The sequence below is a fragment of the Lissotriton vulgaris genome, chromosome 2_1 (assembly GCF_964263255.1).
Source record: "Lissotriton vulgaris chromosome 2_1, aLisVul1.2, whole genome shotgun sequence".
NCBI classification, from domain to species: domain Eukaryota; kingdom Metazoa; phylum Chordata; class Amphibia; order Caudata; family Salamandridae; genus Lissotriton; species Lissotriton vulgaris.
This window is the reverse complement of record NC_141687.1, coordinates 1,746,316,056-1,746,335,531: the sequence shown is the minus strand read 5'-3', so window position 1 is coordinate 1,746,335,531 and position 19,476 is coordinate 1,746,316,056. Positions and strand designations below refer to the sequence as shown.

The 19,476-nt window shown below is 45.2% G+C and overlaps 1 protein-coding gene across 3 annotated transcripts in view; it reads left to right on the top strand.

Annotated features, from left to right (window-relative positions):
* CD151 (CD151 molecule (Raph blood group)) overlaps positions 1–19,476 on the top strand; it is a 161,687-nt gene that overhangs the window by 20,413 nt on the left and 121,798 nt on the right. Inside the window, exon 1 of one of the 3 annotated variants that reach the window (XM_086957748.1) lies at positions 6,787–6,898. The exons of the other annotated variants lie outside the window; for them this stretch is intronic. The gene's annotated coding sequence lies outside the window, so the exon portion shown is untranslated. Of the gene's footprint in view, positions 1–6,786; positions 6,899–19,476 lie in introns of those variants that run through there. 3 annotated transcript variants of the gene reach the window in all.

Here is a 19,476-nt window from a genome sequence, read left to right as displayed (position 1 = left end):
GGCCCTGCCTGGCTTTGCCCCGTTGTACTTGTAGCACTTCTGCCGTCTTTCCGAATAGTGTTTTCACTCGGAAATATGTAACGGGTAAAAACAAGTGTCCCAGAACGGCCCCCTAGAATGAGTGCTGGTGCACCCCCATGTGTCACGTGACCGAGGGTCTGGCACAAGTAGGAGCTCTTTAAACTCCAGCGGTTTCATCAGCTGCCCACCAGGACCACGTGACCTGCGGGCGGGAGTAAAGCCCAGCAACTGGATGCCTGCTGAGTGAGTCACCGGTGAGGGCCTGGGGCCCTTAAAGAGGCTGAGATCTAGGGGGAGGGGAAGAGAGGAGAGTGAGAGACGGCAAACGAGGCAAAGAGAGACAAGACACTAAACAGTGGAGCATGAAGTGTGGCGCTAGGTTCCCAAGGCACTCATGCTACAGAGGAGCTCTGCATGGGCTTATGGCAGGAGCTTTCCCGCTCGCCTCGAGGCCCGGGCCAGACTCTCACCCCCTTCATCCTCCAGTAATGGAAAACCTTTCCCTCGGAGAAACTCACTCTCTCCAGTGAATGAAAACCTCTCACTCTGAGAAGATCACTCCCTCCAACCTCCAGTGAATGAAAACCTCTCCCTCGGAGAAGTGAAAAGTGTGCGTTTTTTCCCACGGTCTGCCTGAAGAAAGGCGTGCAGTTTAGGAACTCTACTCCCAAAGATGGAAATGTGTAGTGAAGTTGCCCTTGTAAACAGCATTCCTTTTAAGATCCCTTAAAAGCTGCTGCTGTCGAGCACACGCGTATCCAGAAGGTCTCCGGGTCACCAGTAAATCAGTGCACTTGCAGCAGCGTACTCTGTGTAAACTCGGGTCACTATCTTCAATCAGCGTAAAGCAGCATAGGGGGTGAATGTGCATGCTGCAGAGCATTGCCCATAAAGCGAACCCCCAGATTTCCATTCAGTGGACTCATGAGTTTATTGGAGATCTTTGTAGCTCACACGGCGGGCGTGTGGTTCAGTCGTGAAAAAATGGCTCCTTGTCTGCACCACCTACACCTGTAATCCTGTAATGTAAAAGTCTGTATACCTGTAGGAATTAACTCCATGTTTCGTTATTATAAATGTGATACAATGGTTTGCACTGGGTAGTAATAGACACTTCTTAATGTCACTAAATACTTCAGTGTCATCGAGTGCTGGACACGCGCATGACATCACCATATAGTACAAGCATTTGCAATGCAATTGGTCTCGCATTTATACGAGTTTACGCTATTGGCATTGCAAACGACAATGCCTTTTAGTTATGTTTTAAATACGAAAACAAAACGCAAGGCATTGTCATTTGCAATGTTAATAGCTCAAGCTCGCGTAAAGGCAAGACCTATTGCATTTCCAATGCTTGTTTTTTTGTTGCTCTCTAGCACTCCATACAAGTGCATCTTCTATTGATGGCTTTGCCAATGCTTGCTATTTTATTGTAAATTTTGTCAATTGTTGTGTCTTGTAAAGCGCACTGCTACCCGGAGGCCTCGTAGCGCTATAGACCGCTGGGGAACCCGTCCTGGCTTTCCCTGTGAGATAGTCCCTCCTGGGGGTCTCCAAGGTGAAACCAGGCATCCCCGGCGTTTGTGTGGGGCCGTTGTGGAGATGAGGCAAGCTAATGCCCAGATTTGCCGAGTGTGATCCCTGGTCGGAGTAGGCACCGATGCGAGAATTATCAGTCCGCTGATCCTGGTCCAAGACCCTGCCGCGTCGGGAATCGAACCCTGGTCCCGGGCCGTTCTCTGCACTCGGGTCTGCCGCCTCTAACCAGTGAGCCACACCTCTCCACTTGTTTCATTGTAAGTTTACTGCTGGCCTAACGCCATAAATGACGACACAATATTGACTTCTCTCCTCCTGTTTTGTCCGAGTGGTATCCACAGGGGTGCCTCTAAACTAGTTGTTATTTAGTAAACCCTTTAGTGAATAGACTGCAGAGGATTAAGGCTTATGCATGAGCCAGTAACAAAAGCATTCAAATATCTGAAACATGTTAAACGACTCCCACAGCTCTTCTAAATAGAGTTGTGTGATCCATTTGCATGTGCATCCGTTCTCATGTAGGCAATGCCATGTTGGTAAGGGTCTGCATGTTTAGTAAGGTACTTATGAGGCTGTCCTAGAACTGGGCGACCCGTCACGCTCGCGGGGCTTTATAATCATCTGTCTGCGTTTACTGTTTGGGCACGAAGAATGTGCAACATTCTGCCGGTAAGCTCTGCATCAAATACAGTTTCCCTCTTCACAATGCTTTCAGTGACCTGGCACTGTTTACCTTGGCAGAGACAATGCCCTAGCACTAGAAGTGTTGACATTTGTTTTTATAGCTCTTACTACCCCATAGCAGGCATTGAATCGCTTGTCAGCGAGTAGTGTGCTACTTCGGAACTCAAAAGAGATCCGTGGTGCATTTGTATAGGGAAATATGCGTTAATTTGAGCGGTGGACATGCAAGCCTGTTAGTTAGATTGAATAGGATAATGGATGAATAAAAGAGGGAAGAGTCTACAAAATGTTATTTGGGAGATCATAGTAGTAAGGTAAGGTTTGGGGTGAGTAAAAAGCGAGATGGAGGAGGGAAGAGTCTCTAAAAAGGGACTAGTGAGATCAAACTAGTAAATGAGGTTTGGGATGAGTCAAAGGAGGGATACATGAGGGAAGAATTTAGACAGGGTTGTTTGGGAGATCATAGTAGTAAAATGAGGTTTGGGGTCAGCTACGGAGGGATAGAGGAGAGGAGTCTAGAAAGGGTCATTATGGCATTCATAGTAGTAGAATGAGCTTTGGGATGAGTTGGAGAATAGAGGGAGAGGATATATTGAGAGAGGTATAGGACGAGACCTGGAGTAGTGCATTGGAGAGAGAACTTTTTTTTTTTCTTTTCTACATTAAGAGTATAGTAATAAATATACAGATAGATAATTACATAAAAAGTGTATTAATGTATAAGGAAGATAATATATTGAGATTTAAAGCTGTATTGTTTAAACCCAGACTTTCAAGTGTTGCTGTACTTAAAGCTAATGTATTTGTTACTTTTATAACTAATTTTCTTTATTTTATTTTGATATATTTTCCTCTATTTCAATAGTGAAGCACTAGTAGATAAAATAGTTATGATAATATTTACATATTGTAATAGATAAACAGCCACCCGTAAGCGTCTGATCAAGTAACTTATATGCAAAGTATGCAGTGACCAATATACGTTATGCAAAAAAATAGTTGATGGACAGAATGCTGAACAATGCAAACATTCATCCCCAGTCACAAGGATCTGGGTTGAATCCATCATTCTTTTGCTCACCACCCCAGTTTAGAACCTGCCATATGCAAATCAGTCTTGACCCTGTTCCTTGTGGGAACAGTCCAGCCCGAACTGCCAAGCCAGGACTTCCCTGGACCGGAAACAAGCATCCTGGGACCGATTTCAGGGCATCACCCTTCATCAGCCAAGCTAGCTTGAATGCAGTGGTCTAGTGAGCACGGGACCCACGTCTGGGCATACCCTTCCCACTTAGGGCGACCTATGCAAGAGAAACTGGAATGGCGTGGGGAGCAAAACAATGATGGATGTATGCCCAGATCTCTGTACTGGGGTGAATGTATAACATTGTTCGGCATTGTGTCCATCAATTGTTCTTTTTGCATTTGTCACCCCGAGTGGGGGATGGGTATGCCCAGACGTGGGTCCCATGCTCTCCATGCCACTGGAGTGGAGCTATTCTGGCTGATGAGGGGTGAAACCCCGAAACCAGTCCTAGGATGCTTTTTTTCAGTCCAGGGAGGACCTGGCCTGTCAGTTCGTGCTGGACTGTTCCCAATGGACACAGGTTCAAGACTGATTTGCATATGTCTGGGTTCAAACTGGAATAGCGTGGGGAGCAAAAAAATGATGGATTTATGCCCAGATCTCTTTACTGGGGTGAATGAATGACATTGTTATTCATTCTGTCCATCAATTGTGCTTTTTGCATCTATATGCATGTTAGGCATAGGATTTATATTTAACCATAAGTAATATATATATATATATATATATTTGTTAAGCAAACCTAAGGAATATCTGTATATTTTTTTTAAAAATAGCTCTTATACATATTTGTGCAAAGGAAAACACCTATCTAGATACATGCATATAACCAAATTATAAATGTTTACATACACAGGGATATGCTGTACATTAGTTTCTTAGTATGGTGGTTATGTAGGAAAGCTGACTGTTGAGTAGGCTTCTGAAGATTAGATAGTTATTCGTGGATCTTGTGTTTGGGGGTAATGATTTCTATAGTTTGTCTACTTAAACAGAGAAAGATGTACCGGCTATGGTTTTTTGTGCTGTAGGGTTCTGAGGTGAGGGAAAGATGTTTTGCAGAGTTTTCATAGTATTGAAGCTTGATCTTGTACTTCCTTTGATACTTTAGGAGGTGGTCCCAGATGGTCAGGCCAGGTGCAGAGTAGTTCATAATGTTTCCAGTCGCCACATGGGAGTATTTAAGTTTTGGAAGGATTCAATTTGAGATGGGTCCACGTTATTCACTGATCAGCGGCTTTGAGGCAATCGAAGATTTTTGAGTTTCGAATGTCTTTGGGGCTTTCCAGTTTAATGAGGATTTGTGTCATCTCCATAGTTAATAGAATGTGAGCTGAAATTAATTGAGCATTGCTGGTAATGACTTAATGTAGATGTTGAAAACAATGGGTGAGATGATTAATCTTGATGGATCCCTGCTTTTCTGAAGTATGGTTTGGATGGCAAAGGTGGAGTATGGATTACATCTGTTCTGTTTTGAAGGTATGAAGTGATCTAGTTGAGAGCAGTCCCCTCTATGCCGGCTTCTTGAGTCCCTGTATTAGAGTGTCGTGGTCAACTGTGTTGACGGCAGCTGAGAAGTGAGAAGTAGTGCAGCAACCTGGTTCCAGTCTACTGTGTTTTTTAAATTTATCCCAGAAGACCATGAGGGCAGATTCGGTGCCTCTTCCTGGGCGGAATCCTATTTGGTAATCTGAAAGTATAGAGTTATCTTCACTGAATTGTGTCATCTGGGCGAATGCTGCCCTTTCTATCAGTTTGCCCAGGAAAGGCCCATTTTATAATTGCTCTGTAGTTGTTGGGGTCATGCGGTTCCAGGCTTGTTTTAATAATGGGCATATGTATGCCTTTTTTAGGTCTTGTGGAAAGATTCTCGCAGCTAACCGCATCGCTGCGGCGGCTTTTCCCGCTGTGTGCGGCAATTTTCAAAAAGCCGCGTTACATGACGAGCTCAGCTCGTCATCAGCAGCGAAGAGGCTAAAGAATTATTGATTTATTCTTGGCTATTGATAAAATGCACAGACGCACTGTAGATGTAGAGCAATCATTTCAGCACATTTTGCATTCGAGTGCGAGATCCTTATCCAGCTACCATACAAGCTGATACTTTTCCATGTATTACAAGTCCCTATGACATTAGACCGCTTTAACTCCATGCGCGCTAGCGGAATTCCACTCCTGCGCTGAGTTTTCGTAAATCACACTTTACGTGACGAGCTGGGCTCGTCATCAGCGTGCGAGGAGGCTACGCCATGACGAGCCCAGCTCGTCATCAGCGTCGAAGGGGAAGTCACTGGGTGGTCTTTCCGTGTGCATTGTTTTTTCTTTTAGTTTTCGTTGTGCAGAGTACTGTTGTCCTTGTTGGAATGCAACCCAAGTGCACATTTAGAACATGACGTTCTTATCTCTTTTCCCCTTCCCCGCTCCAGCTACATTTCTTTGCTTCCCGGCACCTCTCCACCTTATTTGCTTATTTGTCTTTCCTCCCACCCATTTCTACATCCCACTCTGCTGCTTTGCGACTTATCTCCTCCTTATTCCATTATGTCCTCTTCAGCACAGCAAGCATTGGCAAAGCCAATAAGTTTCGACTATGCGAAATTTGTTGGCTTTTGACAGTTTTTTAGCTGTTGCAACATGGCTTAAAGTTTTTTTTTAAAGAGCTATTACCCGGCCAGCGTTAACCATGTCATAGCTCTTATTTTTTGTTTAAGCCATGTTGCACAGCATGTGCAACATGTAAAAAAAAAGAGATACATAGATATAGCATAGGCGAAACCTGTTGGCTTTGCCAATGTTTGTTATAAAACCAGTAAAATGGAAATTGACTACAGCGGTGTTGGTATTCTCTTCCAGCTCGAAACGTTTTGAGTAGGTCTGGAGCGAGCCTCCTAGCGCTTCGGCAGACAATAAATAGGTCGGCGCATGGGCCCAGAGGGCGCCCCTCCCTCCTTCCCAGTCTGTTAGTTGAGCGATAAGAATGGGTTCGGTTACTGCTAGAGGGGTGGCATTTTTCACAAGCACATAGTTTACAGAGGTGAATCCACCGCTCCAGGCGAACTGGGCGGGGTGTCCCACGCCAGTGCCTTTGTTATTGTATCATTTTACTTTATTCATAAGCACTGCATGCGACAGTCCGGCCCCAACTGTAAGCCAGGGAAATTAACTTCTTTTAGTTGGCGAAAACTCCAGCTCTCATTGTCTGACGGTCTCAGCCTGACAAGTGTCCATGTCCACGTCGAATTCATTTGCTTCTACCACCAGGAAATCCTACTTTTTCCGTTTAAAACGTTACCTTTTGGTTCAAAGACGGCAGCCCCCTCTAGAGAGAACTTGATATCTCTGGTACGAGCCAGTCTGCCTCTGATGCGGAACCCACAGCATCAAGCGCATTCAATCTCTGGGAATGCTGAGGCACTGGGCAGCGATGCGGGGTATGCATAGCCTGGTCTCACGGGGCCCTGCCCCCACGCCCCGCACAGCCCCACCCACATTCCTCGGTGGAAAGAAACGGCCTGGTGCGCCTCTCTTGGGAAATGCTATCGCTGCACTCTCGGACGAAAGGTAATTATGGCAAGGATTTTCGATGCGACGTTCTCTGCGGAAATGTAACTCAATTAAATCCGTGCGCGCCAGCATTTGAGGCTAGCACCCCGGGACTGTTCTACTGCAGCGCCCAATGTCCTGCTGTGCACTGCAGCCAGCTCTGCTGGCTTTTGCTGCTATGGGAGAGTGTAATGATACGTCACCCGGTGTGTTTACAGCACAGCCATGGCTGGTTAATGGGCCTCCAGTCCTGGCACTTTGTAGAGAAGTTCTTAGTTGCAGTGGGTTCATGCGTCAGTGGTTCTACAGGTGATTATTCCCACCCAAATCCCAGTTGCTGTGGGTGGGTCGTTTGGAGGGTGTGGAATTTCCTTAGAAATGTGTTTCTCAGCACACCGGTGACATCTTACATGTTTTGGGGGCCCCGGGCAGTATATATTTTATGGCTACCTGTTTGGAACAACTTAACAATTATCGCCCCCGTTTGGCTCATTCAAGCCCTCGCGATTCCAAACAATACTGAAATCTATGCTAAATGTTCAGATACACGCCGCATAAACGGCCATGAGGTCAATCTGTTTACCAGCCAGCTAGTACCAAAAGGATGCTTGAACAAGCCTTGTTAAAGCCTTTTGTTTTCGATTTGGATCATTAATAATTTTTTTCTTGGAACAGCAGCGTGGTTTGTGACCGTCCATACCTAAAGACCGTAGTCAGTTAGAGGCCCTTGGAGCTAGCGTACTTGACACACGAGCGTGAACGTCAGTTCACCAAAATCTAGGGGTGGCAGATGTGACATTACAGGCCCTTTGTCATAAGGGTGATATATACATGGTTTTTGACCCAATTACATCACATGATGTGACATCGCAATATCTTTGACTTGTGGTCGGTGTATAGTGTATGTGTGTCCTGGACCGAGGCATTACAATTAGCAGGGCTCGAGTCGGGGTACCACACTGGTGGATGGCGTCCCCCCACTTATTTTAAGGGGCCTTACCGGGTGGACGCTGTCCCCCTGCGCAAAAGCTGGGCTTTAAATTATAGCGTGATTCGCCCTCACGGCCGCCCGCCCGCCCCATTGATCTCCCAAGTCAGTCTATCTGCAGCTCAGTGCATGACTGCATCACAGTTGAGTTAAGTAGTAAAATGCGAACGCTGGGGTCACATCTGTGCAGTGAAATACCCCTTTACAGGACTAGAGTGTAACATGTCTGCTGGTATGCACGTCCTGCCTCTATGTGTGCGGATCCCCCCATCATGTGCAAATATGGGTATTTACATATATGGATAAATGGAAGGGCGTTTGGTCAGCCCTCTTCATCAATTAGTCTCTTAAAGTAGTGTTCAAATTTCGCTATACTCACCACAAGTACCGCACGGGGCTGGGTCCGCTCACTTCAGCCGCTGTCTCTTTATTATGAGTGGTAACATTTTATTCTGTCACTTATGCAAATCCACCTAAAAGTTGTGTACTTCAGTGCCCTAGTGTGACAATGTCTGCTTTCATTTCATGTTTGTTAATGTATTCCTGCAATAGCTCGCTTTTTACTCGAGTTTCTTTTTTTTCCAAATACAAAAGAGGCACTCCACTTTTGGAAGGAGGTCTTCTTTACATTCGATTTACCTTTTGTGACGTTACTTCCGGTCGTGCCGTCACTTCATGTATTTGAGCGTCCCCCAACTTCTAGGTTTTTTACCTTCCGTGACGTCACTTCCTGTCGTGACATCACTTCCTGTCTGAGCGTCCCCCCACTTCTTTATTTAGGACTTGTGCCCTGACAATTAGGGCTCCTGGTTCTATGGTATTTTTTTTTTGACATTTTCGTCTGTGGCCATATTCGTTTTCCAACTTTATCTGTATTTATCCATATTTATTATGGGTTTTGTCAAAAATAAAAACTGAACTGGTATATTTCCACATTTATATAACCAATAAATATGTAGTCCTGCTTGAATGCCTGCGAGGTTTCAGTCATATGAACACCCGCAGAAGATAAATCAATGCACTTATATGAAAATATGCACATTTCAGAATGCACCTTGTGCATATGTACTGATGTTTAAGCCTCTTTAATAAAATTTCTTTTTTTAACCCCCTTACATTTCAATCTACACAGTTATTGGCCTGGCAGTCATGGCAAAGTGTAGTTAGAATCAGTCAAAAAGCATCCAATTTCTGTTTTTATCCACATTTAAAAATAAATACAGACGGGATAATAGTTTTCGGTCTTTATTTATCAGCAAAAATCAGTAAAAACTGAAACGGGGAACCTAAATTATAATACAACCCTGGCTTATTAATCCGCGCTGATATCACGCCACACCTGAAGGTGCTCCACTGGTTCCCCATACACAAACGCGCACAATCCCAACTCCTCACCCACTCTTTCAACGCACTACATAACACTGGCTCAACATACATCAACAATCGCAGGTGCTTTTACAAATCTTCCAGACACCTGCGTTCGTACGGACTCCTACTTTCACAGATTCCACGCATACGGAAAACCAGATCTTGCAGTCACGCCTTCTTCTACATTGCTCCTAAAGCGCAGATCAGCGTTCCGCTACACATAGGAGCTCCCTCCTCAGTTACTGAATCCCGCAAGAAGCTGAAGACCTGGCTTTTCTAGTAGTCCCAGTAGGCTCTAGGGGTGCCTAGAATCACACCTGTTCAGCGCCAGGATCCAGTCCTGGGTGATGGTGCGGTGTACAAAATGGTGCGATGTACAAAATGGCAATAAAATAACTGGGAGGAAGAGGCTGTACAATGCCCACGCATGTGACATACTTGCTCTGAAGTTACCCTTATTTTTGGTGAGGTTAGGTATGTATGGCTTCGGTTTGGCCACACTGTACTGTAATTTATAGTCCAAAAGTATGAGTTTGTAGCTGTGACTCTGAAATTGTCACTTACCTAGGCAGACACTTTTCAATAGCTGAATTTGAATTGAACTAATACATTCAATATCGGAAGGATCCTGATTACAGCTGACTGATTGCTTGCTCCTCATTAGTAATTCATACTTGTACATATCTATCTTTACATGCATTAAGACACATTGGCATAGATGCATCAAGCTAAAAATCGCTCGCAAAGGGGCAGATTCTCAAAATTGCGATTACTTAAATTGCTATTGGATTTAAGGAATCTCAAATTGAGATTCCTTAAATGCAATGCATTAAAGTAAAAAAAATAGCGATTTCGCTAATAGGGGGAGCAAATTACCATGAAGTTGAACTTCATGGTAATTTGCAAAAACTAAGTTCCATTTTACACACAAACATGCCCTTAGGGCATGTGTGTGTTCAAGATGTACCCATATGCAGATTTCAGGGGTGCAACAGGATGTCCTTTTGGCACCCTTGAAATTGCAATCTCAATTTGCGATTCTCTAATTGAGATTCGCAAATTGAGATTGTCTTCCCATTCATTCCTATGGCCCATAGGAATGAATGGGGAGGTATTCCTTAATTGCGACTCGCAATTTGCGAGTCGCAATTAAGGAATTTTTAAAAAATCGCAATTTTTTTTAGCGAGTTCTTCATGCATAGCCTTTTGCTATTCCTTATTAGCGAATCCTTATTTTTCGCTAATAAGGAATTGCAAAATGGATGCTTGATGAATCTATGGGATTGAAACCAGACCTGTTGGCTTTGGCGTTGCTTGTGAATGTTTATTACTATTATGATAGATTCTGCAAACCACGTGAGATCCTTTCACATTATTTCTTGTATAGAGTTGTGCTTTCTTTCTTTCCAGAGATGTGTGGATCTTAATGTTGCTAGTATCATTAGATGAGTTTGCAAATCCTTCCAATACGATTGACAACAACGTGATTAATGCTCGGTAACATGTTTGAAAGTCATGTTTCTGAGACCTGTTCCTATGAGTGAGTTTTGCCGATAGCTAACAATCCGCCAGAAGCCATGCTAGCCATGTGTCCTATATTCCAGTCCTGCATTTCGCATCTACCTCCTGGGCCTTGGCAGCAGTGAAGCCTGGCTCAGAGTGGTGCATTCAGGGACATACCGACAGGACTCCGCCTACCAGCAAAAAACATGAGACTTTCCCAGCCCGTGCGGTCTCAGTTTGAGATTACCCCTCTGGTAACACCCCTGTCCTCGTGCTTGGTACTTCTCGCGGCATCCTGACAGATCCCACGCGGAAGTCCAGTCATCAGTGTGCGCGCTGCACCCCGGCACAGCTCGCGTCATTGAGGGAAATCCCAGTCGGTGCACATGCTGAGGCCTGGCACGGCAGGCTGCACAGACTTGTCCGCTTATGTCTGAGGTTTCCACGGGCAGGGCTGCCAGGAGAGCGAGCGCTCAGACATTACGTCGTTCTCCATGCCTGAGGCGCCTGTACATGCCTGATCAGACAGGCATCCGATGACCTGGCTGCATCGGAGCATATTCCAGGGAACTGTTTTCTATTACGTTTTTGCACAATGTTTTACATGATATGCTAGCCCAAGTGTACCCAGATACACAGAGGGCAATTGCTGCTAACTTGTGTTATGTGGTAGTTTGGGTAGGACATTATGCTAGGCCATTATTGAAGAGTCCATGTATGATGATTCACTTGGTTCCCTCTCTATAGTGAGGGATCTGCCAGAGCGAAGGGTCTCTCTTTGGAGTCTTCCTGCTCCTCTGCTAGACGTCAACACCATTCCAGTTCTGCTGTCCATTTCAACCTGTTCAGTGCACCAGCCTCCTATGAAATGATTTAATTCGGGACCCCACAAAATGATAAACGTAAATACTCAAAATTATCCTTAAAATGTTAAATACTGCAAGCAAGTTACAGGTGTTTATTTGGCTCGAGGGCATAGGATCTAATGTAGGCAAATCTGATTTGCAGTCGGTTTTTTTCTCTAATTTTTAGAACCTAGCAATCAAGTGATATATGAAAAGCAACAATGGAGGTAGAGGGACATATGAAGGCTTGTCCAAAATCAATGTTCCAGCTTCCCTTTTTCGTAGAATACCCCCCATATGTGAAACTGGCAAAACAGTTAAATGTGCGAGTTTAAAGGAGGTGAAAGACATTTGGACTGTTGATATTCATTCTTTCCTTTAATTTCCAAATTATCATACTCTGCTTGCAAGAGGACTAACATCACATGTGCGTCTCCAGCCGGTCCTGCGTTTTTTGGCCAAAAGGTGTTAATCGTTTTGAAAAAGCTTTGTAATCGAAGAAGCTGGTGAAGTATATTGTAATGCAGTAAAAAGGAGCCACGTGCAACAAAGGGAACGTGCTTCAGCTGCAGCTCAGGGCTTCCAAAACCCCACCACAGTACACTGGCCTTTTTAGGTCTCGCCTGAGCAAATGCGCTTGCACATTGCTCCGGCGAGATTATAATAAGCGGAAAAGAAAAGTCTGCCAAAAGGCTCCGGATCGCATACAGATTATGTGATCTATGCACGTGCACAGAGCCAGCCACATAACACACCATTTGTCTGTGCCTCTGCATCAGACTTCAAAGGCTGCTACAGCAATGCCGAGAGCTTGATTCTGGACAAAAGTGAAAGCCTACCTTGCTTGTTTACAGTAGCCTTGCTCCTCAAATGCTGTCGCTGTGTTGCCATCTCTCTAGGGACACTCGGCTTGAAAACACTCGACTTGCTAGCTGCAATGCTACATCCGCTATGCTTTGCCTCTAGACACATTGATCTCTTGCAGACTGTGCTGACTCTGCCCCTCCTGATTCTGAAACTGACCAAAGCAGTCACCATGCAGTCTCTTCTCTCTGTCTTATGATGTCTGCCCTGCCACCATTTACTTCGGACCCTCACCCTCACTCACCCTAGTCACCCTCACCCTCCCTCACCCTCACATATCCTCACTCACCCTCACCCACACACACCACATCACTCAGGGGCACCACCACATCACTCAGGGGCACCACCACATCACTCAGGGGCACCACCACATCACTCGGGGACACCACCACATCACTCGGGAACACCACCACAGCACTCACATATCCTCACTCACCCTGACCCACACACACTACATCACTCAGGGGCACCACCACATCACTCAGGGGCACCACCACATCACTCAGGGGCACCACCACATCACTCGGGGGCACCACCACATCACTCGGGGACACCACCACATCACTCGGGGAACACCACCACAAAACTCGGGAACACCACCACATCCCTCGGGAACACCACCACATCCCTCGGGGATCACCACCACATCCCTCGGGGATCACCACCACATCACTCGGGGACACCACCACATCACTCGGGGACACCACCACATCGGGACACCACCACATCACTCGGGGACACCACCACATCGGGACACCACCACATCACTCGGGGACACCACCACATCACTCGGGGACACCACCACATCGGGACACCATCACATCACTCGGGGACACCATCACATCACGTGGGGACACCATCACATCACGTGGGGACACCATCACATCACGTGGGGACACCACCACATCACTCGGAGACACCACCACATCACTCGGAGACACCACCACATCACTCGGAGACACCACCACATCACTCGGAGACACCACCACATCACTCGGGGACACCACCACATCACTCGGGGACACCACCACATCACTCGGGGACACCACCACATCACTCGGGGACACCACCACATCACTCGGGGACACCACCACATCACTCAGCCCAACCACATCACTCAGCCCAACCACATCATCACTCAGCACCACAACAGCACTGTCCTTGCTTGCTACCAACAAGCAGTGCCATAGCCAATAGGTCTCGCATTAGGAAAGTGTGAGCTATTGGTATTGTAAATGACAATTTTTTTTAATGTGTTGGTTTTGAAAATATATAAATTAATAGCATTGTTATTCACAAATTTTCAAAGCCAACACATATTAAAAAAAAATGTCATTTACAATACCAATAGCTCACACTTTCCTAATGCGAGACCTATTGCATTGCAAATGCTTGCTTTAGGTCTAACCTACAAACCACTTTTAGCGGTCTGTTGTCGAAATACCTCTTGTGCACCGTAGCCAAAAAATTGCAGTGGGCTTTGTGGCAGCTTATTGCTTTCGCTTTTAGGTTTCTTGTCGCTCTCATTTGCCGGTTTCTTAATTAAACGTGTTCCTTCCTCTTCCCCTTTTTTTCTGTGCTTGGACGATAGCTTCTTCACCATCTCTTTGATTGGATGACTTGTATCCTTCTACTGCTTACATTCTGGGAACTACGTTTTTCTGTTTCACTGAACACTTCCTCTTCCTCTTGTGTTGCTTCCCCACTCCTCTTGCCATGTCTTTTAAAAGACAGAAATAGGTATATGTTTGTCCAGGTATGATAAAAGAACAAATGTAGTTTTATTTCTTACATTTCACATTTTACATGAAAGCACGTCTTGGCAAACAAATGGTTACATGGTGCTGTGGAAGGGGCTGTATTCTGCACTCAGCCTACATTTGAGGCAGATGGCGTACACAGCAATTCCTGACATGGAAAGGAAGTGGTTCTTCTGGAGGTCTAAACATTTGCTCCCTGGGCTTTTGCAGAGGACCAAATGGACGAGCATTTCTTTCAGTTTTGAGTCCTTCTGAAAGTAAACCAGGTCTTCATTTTTATTTACATTTTTACACTTCCTTATTCTTTGGACATTCTGTTCCAGAGTTTCCTGAGTCAAACCTATTTGAAAAATAAACATACCATTTATAAATATTAACCTTGAACTCCAGTAGTTTCAAATACATACATACATACATATATATATATATATATATATATATATATATATATATATATATATATATATATATAATTTTTTTTAAACTATACTTTGCCAATGTTTGTAATCATGTTATTAATCTAGGAACTATTGGCTTTGCCCAGGCTTGTTCCTATTGAAATCACGCCATCCTGGTATAGACCTTTATCACCCTTGATAGTGCCATCTCCCAGACGATAAGCCAAATACTGATCTTGAGCAAGGCATTTACAAATAATGACATTAATTCATAGTCTGGGGTCCGGACTCCTGACGATGTATGGGACTGGCTAGAAAGGGATAGCAGAACTGGAATGGTGCTGACATCTAGCAGAGCTGGAAGATTCCAAAGAGAGACCCTTCGCTCTGGCAGATCCCTCACTATAGAGAGGGAACCAAGTGAATCATCATACATGGACTCTTAAATAATGGTCTAGCACAATGGCACTTTAGGCACCGACAAGCAGGGTGCTCTGAGGACACCAGAGACAATGGTGAATAGAAGCAGTGACAACAGAACTGGCAGGCTATCTTCCCTCACTGGTAGAGGAAGTGCTTTAGCTAACAGCTGCTGAGAGGATAGGCTTCACCTTGCTGCACAGCCAGACCCTTTAGGCCTAACCACTTTGGAAGCCTTTGCCCTTCTGCATGTATCATCTAAGGTAGCATACTGTGAGTGCAGATAGACTAATATAGGATGTTAAAATTTGAATATTCAGTTTTGAGGGACAAAATGCGGAGGACACCACTTGTTTAGCTTTTAGAGTGTTTACCTGGGACGAATGGGTAAAGGTTGGTTATTCTATACGCATAGCATACTGTAGGGGCATCCCACCTGCTCGCCGACCACTCACTGCACAGCATACATACTGGCATTACATTAGGAGAAGGGTTGAGGTTGACATATCTGACTTGCAAGGGGTAAAGAGGACATCTGGAAATCCACAACACGCCCACATTAGTGATTATTTGGCTAGACATATCACTCAAGCGATAAAAATGACCACATGGAAAGTAAGTGGCCTTAATGGCTACACGAAGAGGTACAGAACACATACCTAAAAAGACACACCCTTTGAATACTCTTCTTTCAAAAGACACACCTGACCAACACAGAGGAGACCAAAGTTCAGAAAAAAAGGAGAGGCTAGTTATACTACTCAACATATTCAACATATGCGAGAATGGTATCGATATAGGTGCCACCTGGGGTGCTCTTCTACCACAGGTTCTCACAAGCTGACATTGAGGGTTAGCACATACTGGTGCATGGTCTTCTGGACCGGGTGAAATATGTCTCCTAAACTCATATGTGCCAAACAATGATGACCAGGCCTATTTCTATTTTGTGTACGCTGTCCTCCCCATCATAGATAAACCCATAATGTGGGCAGAGTAGTTTAATTGCATACTGGACAGGAATATAGGCTAATACCCTCCCAAACTTCACATGAAATGGGAGCATTGTCTGAGATCATGGACTTGAGTGCCTATAATGACATCTGGAGAACACTACGCCACGCACTAAGAGATTACTTATTTTGCTCAGCAACACCCTTCAAATAAGCAAGGCTGGACAGAATCCTAATCTCTCAATTCAGACCGCCCAGTATCTAAATCAGTTTCTCTCAGAGCACTCGCCACTCCCAAAAAAGTATACTGAGATAGATAGCACACCTGAATCCCAACATGGAGATAAAACACGAAAGCGTTGAAGGACACATGTTTTCTTACAGACCTTGGGGCACCCTTAGAAGCTTACCTGGAAAATAATTTGAATGACCAGCCCCAGGGCCTACGAGTGGTAAGCCTTAAAAGTTGTGTTAAGGGGAAAGTGTATAAGCAAACTCTATGGTATAAGTGTTGACTGCATCACAATCTACCGCAACAAGAAGGGAAGCTAGCAGTATTGCAGAAATCGGAAGACTGAGACTCGCAGCATAAAACAGAACTAATCAAGGCTAAAAGAGAAGTAGAGACGACATGGGATGCATTCAATAGATTCACCCTTACAGAATTGGCAAAAAGTACATAACAAGGGAGATCAATTGGAGAGAATCTTAACCTACTTATTAAAAAGAGAAAGACGCTCTGCCATAATATTGACTCTAAATTAACCTGCTGGACCAAAAGTGACAAAGAAGGCTAGTATTAATGACACACTGTCTCAGTATTTGGCAAATCTGTATGAATGACCCGTGCCAACTTGACTGATTTTGGTGAAGAAATTGTTGATATGGTGACATTTTCGCGATTTGCTGCAGATCAGACTCTAATCTCAACAAGCATTGGAAATGCAATAGGTCTCGCAGCATTAGAGTTAGTGCTTTTAGAATTGTTTATGGGTTTTTTTGTAAATCTTTAGCATTTTTGTTTCCTGTAGCCAATGCTAAAGAATTAAAAAAAAAAAGCCATAAACATTTCTAAAAGCTCTAACTCAAATGCTCCGAGACCTATTGCACTGTGTGAGGGTGAGGGGTTGAGGGTGAGTGAGGGTGAGTGAGTGGGTGGGTGAGGGTGGGTGAGGGTGAGTGAGGGTGAGTGAGGGTGAGTGAGGGTGAGGGGTTGAGGGTGAGTGAGGGGTTGAGGGTGAGTGAGAGTGAGTGAGGGTGAGAGTGAGGGTGAGAGTGAGGGTGAGTGTGAGGGTGAGTGTGAGGGTGAGTGGGGGTGAGGGTGAGTGAGGGTGAGGGTGAGTGAGGGTGAGGGTGCTAGTAATTACAGGAAATTAGAACAGGAAATAGCGTAGATGGAAAGCGTTTAACAAAGTGAAAATTAGCACATGAGGTTCTGCAAACATCCTCATCGGGGTAGCACAGATCGGCAACTCTAAAAACACATTACTTGAACAGCGAATGAGACGTGAAATGTATTAGGTCACCTGCCTTATAAGGGATTTAAAGGTTAATAACTAATTAGAAATAATGGTCTCACTCCGAAGATCTATTAATAAACCTCTCAGCTCATTAAATACATTCTATACGCCGTCACAGCAGGCGTTTTTAAATATCCGATAAAGGGAAACCCTACTGAAAGGATTCGTGCTGTTGCAGGGAAAATTGGTTCCATTTGAAACCCCACACGTCACGGGGTTCAACTCACAGTGACAGAACTCCAATGCACCGCTCAGAGTGAGATGACATGCCCTGAATGTTAACTCCTCTTTACTTACACGCACCGCCGGCGGTGTAGATGTTAAAAAGTGGGCTGGGTGACGTACAGTAGGCCAATGCCACTGAAAATAAAGTCTGATCAGCTAGCGGCCAAGAAAGTCGCAAAGTCACATACATAATAAAGCATCTAGGTTTCATAAAAGGTTAATGCTCCCTAAAAGCACGTTTCTTCTTCGTGCTGAGGAAAACGAAAAAACCGAAAGAAGCGCTTAACTCTAGTATGCTTGCAACGTATCCTTTTGAATGAGCACCACTAGACATGCGCAGTATTTAACGCTTTGAGTGAGGTTTGCGGCACCATGCCAACAGCTGCACGGTGCCTCCCTTGCGGGTGGCGACATTACGCTGCCAGTGCAGGAGGCCCAGGACCAGTGACGTCAGCTGCGCGCACACACACACCGCACGTCGATGCAACCAAGACCGACGCGGCATTACAACACTGGCAGGTCCAGGCGGATCTCGGGAGCCCATCATGGGAACAAAGAACAAGAATGAGCCCTCAGGAAAAGTTAAAAGGCTGCATGCGCTTGCTAAAGCCGACTGCCTAATTTAACCAGCATGCAAAGCAGAAAACGCACGCTCATGAAAGTGTCTTGTTGTGACCCACACAGGACACGTTTGGAGCGACTTTGACGGTGTTCAGTAGCAAACGGCAATCGTTATAACACGTCAGCCCGCCTATGCCATAAGTAAAAGTAGCAGTGCCTCCGTGTAGAAGCATGAAACAAATCGTACTCACCTCACGGTAGAAGTAGGAGAAATGCGACACGGCAGGAAGGGGAGGGGGCGGAGCGGGTAAAATAACAAACAAGACAGAGGGAAGAGAGGGGGGGGGAGGAGAAATGCGACACGGCGGGAAGGGGAGGGGGCGGAGCGGGTAAAATAACTAACAAGACGGAGGGAAGAGAGGGGAGGGGGGAGGAGAAATGCGACACGGCGGGAAGGGGAGGGGGCGGAGCGGGTAAACCAAGACGGACGTGCACGCGCTTTTAAGCTCAATGCGCATGCGCATTGAGCTTAAAAGTCACGGGCACTGCAAGGAATCGCCACGATTCCTTGCAGTGGATAAAGAGTGGATAAGTCCCAATACTCTCGCTTGCTCGATGCGCATGCGCATCGACAGGCGTGACCTAAAAAGGAGGAAAACATTTCAGCCATAAGCACGCTACCGCCGGAAAAAAGATTGTGTGAGCGACTCACTTTCCTGGAGCGTTTAATCTCTCATTTTTAGAGTTGCTCCTGGATATTCTTCTGGAATTTCACATGGAAACTAAGCAGGAGTAAGATTGCTGGAAACTACGAGGAAGGCCAGAATAGTCTTGCCACTGAATCTGGCTAAAAGACCCAGTGGGGCTAAACTCGCACAGGCTATCTGTGTTAAATGTGGACACTGAGCTAGCTCATGCGGGGTTATCGTTTTTAAATGTGGACACTAAACTACTATCTAAAATTCTAGCAAATACATTTCAGAATGTAATCGGGACCTAATACAGGAGGATCAATGTGGATTTGTATCAGGCCACAGCTTCCTCATGAACCCGTGTAGGCTTAATCCTATATTGCAGCCAACTGAGAACACTGACGTGGAGGATGCCAGGTGGGGCTAAATATTGAACAAGCATTTGCAATGCAATAGGCCTCGCATTAGTAAAGGTTTGAGCGATTAGTGTTGCTAATAA